A 4,459-nucleotide genomic window follows, 5' to 3' on the forward strand; every position below is an offset into this window, starting at 1 on the left:
AATCATCAAAATTAAACGAAATAAACATTTGAAATATATGAGTTTGTATGTAATGTATGAATATAATATACAAGTTTCACTTTTTAAATGGAATTACTGAAATCAATCTACTTTTTCATGATATTCTAATTTTATGACCAGCACCTGTACTTAACAGGTAGAATATTCTGATGAAGTGTTTTAGGACACCAACATGTGCTACCGCTGTATTTTAAAAAAAAGGTAGGAAACTCAAATAAAGGGATTTGGTACAACAAAATGTGTTACCTAAGTATTTTATTAAAGCATGGTATTCTGATGAAAGGATTAAGTGCATCAACAAATGCTACCGTTATATTTTATAAAGGTAGATTATTAAAATGAAGAGATTTGATGCAACGGAATGCGCTACCCTGCATACAAGTGGGATATACCGATTAAGGATTTTAGTATAACATGAACAATACTGCTAAATTTTATAAAGGTAGGATATTCTAATAAAGGGATTAGTGCATACATTTGCGATAGCTTTTCATTTTAAACGGGTAGGATATTCTGATGAAGGAAGTGATTTTTGTGGTTTTAGAAAGGTTTTTGTTGTGGATATAAATTGTTCCAATGCTATGCTAAGCATAACTTTTAAGTTTCCACTTCAAAGAATGTTATCCGATTATGATATTTAACATTAACACAGACCACTATTGTTTTGAGTTTGTAAACATGACGGTTGCAGTTTTTGACGGGTAGCACCAACAGTTAGACATAGCTATCTAGCAGTGCTATGGTAGGAAAATCTGACGAAGTAGCACAGATCATCAGAACACTGGATGTGCTTTGGGTTGCGGCTGTCTCTAAACACCCTCTTGTATTACCTTGCACTGTGTACTTTATATTGAAGTTATAACTATTATTATATACTGCATATGCTTTTTGTTGTTGTGGATTCTTTGTTTTGTTTTCTCTTTCCGCAGGTCCTGAGGCAGATTTCAAGGGTGTTGACTTGTTTTATCTCTATGCTTTTCTTTTTCTCTTCTACTTCTATCTCCTTTTTTCTCTTCAAACCTTTTCCTCCATCTCTTTTTCCCCTTTCTCATCTATGTGTCCATTACAATTGAAATAAACCCAAAGCAATTTTTTTAATAAAGTTTCATATTCCAAGGGGAATATCATGGCGAAAGCCGAAATGCTCCGCTTGTGAAAGCAAATCTTTTGGGTCCCTTGACATTCAGATGACAATTCTGAGTGCTACACCCAGACAGGACACACAAAAAAAAGAAGAAAAAAAAAGTTTGTTGGATTAACTGTGAAAGGTAATGAGTTGTAGATGGCCATATAATGATTACTTCCTGCAAGTTTCATTAAAAACTATTCAGTGGTTTATGAGATTTTTTTTGCTAACAGACAAACACATGAACACACAAATATACCCACTTTTACCTTTTGGTGTCAAAGTATAATTAGAGGTTCAGGAACTTTGCTTTTAGCAACCTGGCAGAAAGACACAATAATTCACTTCCAATTTTCTATCAAAGAGATTATTAAAACCAGACATGACTAAAGCATTTTTTGCACCAGCATATGGAGTTATTGTTTAAACACTTTTATCTATCCATCCATAATGTACCACTTATCCATGGTTGGGTCATGGAGTCAACAGATCCAGAAGAGAAACCCAGACATCCCTTTCCCCAGCAACTTCAGCTCTTCCTGGTGGATCCCAAGGCATTCTCAGGCCAGAGGAAATGTGAGTTCTGGGTCTGGCCTAGGGTCTCTTCACAGTGGGACATGCTTGAAAACCTCCAAAGGGAGGCGTCCAGGAGGCATCTTAATCATATGTCCGAATCACCTCAATTGACTCCTTTCAATGCGAAGGACCAGCTCCTTTACGCCGGGCTCCCAGCAGATGACAGAGCTCTTCACCCCATCTCTAAGACTGAGCCTAGCCATCTATAAGGAGGAAACTCAGTTCAGCTGTTAGTATTTGGGACCTCATTCTTTTGGTAAAGCTCTAAACCTCATGACCATAGGTTAGGGTTGGAATTTAGACAGGCCAGTAAATAAAGAGGTTTTCCTTTCAACTCAGCTCTTTTTTCATCACAACAGACTCATTACAGACAAGATCCCAATCCACTGATCTCCTGCTCCAGCCTATCAACAAGTCCTCCACCTGAGGCAAGGAATCATTCAATTCAATTTCAGTTCAGTTAAGTTTATTTATATAGCCCCAAGTCACAACAAAAATCATCTCAGGGCACTGTGAAAAAAAAAATTCACATACTATATAAAAAGCCAATTAGTGAAGGTTGTCTATCTAAGGAAACCAACAGATTGTGCTGAATCTTCACTTCAGTCTCCTATCCTGCATAGCACATTCGTAACAGTGGGAAGGAAAAACTCCCTTTTAACAGGAAGAAACCTCCAGCAGAACCAAGTTCAGGATGAGCGGCTATCTGTTTGGACCAGCTGGGGTTTGAGAGGACAGGAAAGAGTCATAGACAAACACAGAATGACTGGTCCAGGTGTAGTTTCTATTGGAAGAAAGACAAAGACTTAAAGTCTTAAAAGGTAGACAAGGTGACAGTGTCACAGACAGAAACTGGAAGTTAGTTCAACAAGAGAGTAGTCTGATAACTAAAAGTTCTGCCTACCATTCTACTTTTGTGAAGTGTTCTATTAGGAATATATGGAACAATAAGATCTTTAATATAAGATGGAGCTTGGTTGTTCAGTGTTTTATGTTAGAAGTACAATTTTTAAAGTCTATTCCCAATTTGACAGGAAGCCAATGGAGAGAAGTTAAAACTGGAGAAATATGATCTCTCCTCCTAACATTTTGGATCAACTCAAGACTTTAAAAGAGTTTTTGGACACCTAGGTAATAAAGAATTACAATAGTCCAGCCTAGACATGATAAATGCATGGACCAGTTTTTCTGCATCATTTTGAGATTAAATGTTTATAATTTTAACAATATTACTCAGATGGAAGAAAATGTTCATTGCAACATTTTTATTGTTAAAAGACATCCTGATCAAAAATAACACCAAGGATCTTTAAATTAGAACTGGATGACAAGGCCAGACGCGAGTGGAGTCAAAACGAGCAGACACTGACAAAGGTTTTTAACCTTTTATTAGAAAACCCCAGACTAAAACAATAGTTCCAGAAAGGACACTCACGGACTGGAGCAGGACTTGGCTGGAACCAGGTAAGACAGCCGGGAGCTGCGAGTTGGAAGCAGCGTCGGTCTTTGTTGTGGGGTTTAGGCGTTGAGACAAGTCCAGGGACAGGCAAGGGGTCAGAGCCAGGGAGACGGAGAGTTACAACCAGATCCAGAAGGGGAGAATCCTGAGGGCAAAGTCCAGATTCCAGAAGAGAAGTCGTTCACCAGGTATCCGATAAGGAGCAGGCGAAAGGCGAGAGACGAGAGACGAGAGTCGAGAGTCGAGAGTCGAGAGTCAGGCGTGGGGTCATGGGTATCGAGGCAGACATGGACTGTGAGGAATCGCTGGACATCTACTAGGTTAAACCGTTAAATAATCTGGCACTGGCTTGGAGTTGAGAGTGAGCTTTAGTACTGTGGGATCCAGGTGGAGATGATCAGGTAGATTGCAGGAGGCGTGGAACCAAGAGGCGTGGCATGGGCGTAGAGGCAGTGGAAAGTTACTGAGACTTGGAAACTGTGAGCAGAAGGCGTGGCAGGAACAGCAGACTGTGACACTGGAGGCCAAATTACTGCCATCCAGGGGAAGTGAAAGGCTGCAAAGTTTGTTCCTAAGATGCTTAGGTCCAAAAACCACTACCTCTGTCTTGTCTGAGTTTAAAACCAGAACATAAGGAGTCATCTGAACTGAACTGAAATCTCAAAAAATTGACATTTCATGTATGTTATTTTGTCAGACACATACACACACTCTGCTGTGACCTCTTTTTCTGACCTAAAACTTAAATAAACTGTTTTTAGCATTTAAGTCAATAATTTCCGAAGTGGATGATTTGTGGGGCGAAGTTGCCATCCTGGGTTCATGACATGCACTGCGCCACGGCCAGCCAAAAATGCTGCTACTGTCCAGTTGTTTACTTGTGGAAATGGAAGAAGAAGCCTTTTTTGAACATGAAGAAATGCTGGAAGACTTTGCAGGAGTAATGGCTATACAACCATACCAGTATGAACCTGAACTGATGGCTGGATCTCCGGAATCAGATGAAAACTCTTCAAATTCGGATTCTGATGACCACAAGGACCGTCATGGCCAACAAAACAACACATAACGACTGAGTTGGGAAAGTGAAACGGTTAGAACCGATTACCCCAGATCATTGTTATGACATCAGCACTTAACACTGCAAATCAAAATAAAGATGGCAGGAGAGAGCTAACCTTGCTAATTCAAAGCTAACCTCATGCTAACTGGATGCTAACTCGAAAATAAAGTGAGCGCGCTTGAGAGTAGCGTTTATGGACTCTCACACCAGAGTA

This window comes from Kryptolebias marmoratus, linkage group LG4 (genome assembly GCF_001649575.2).
Source record: "Kryptolebias marmoratus isolate JLee-2015 linkage group LG4, ASM164957v2, whole genome shotgun sequence".
Classification (NCBI taxonomy): domain Eukaryota; kingdom Metazoa; phylum Chordata; class Actinopteri; order Cyprinodontiformes; family Rivulidae; genus Kryptolebias; species Kryptolebias marmoratus.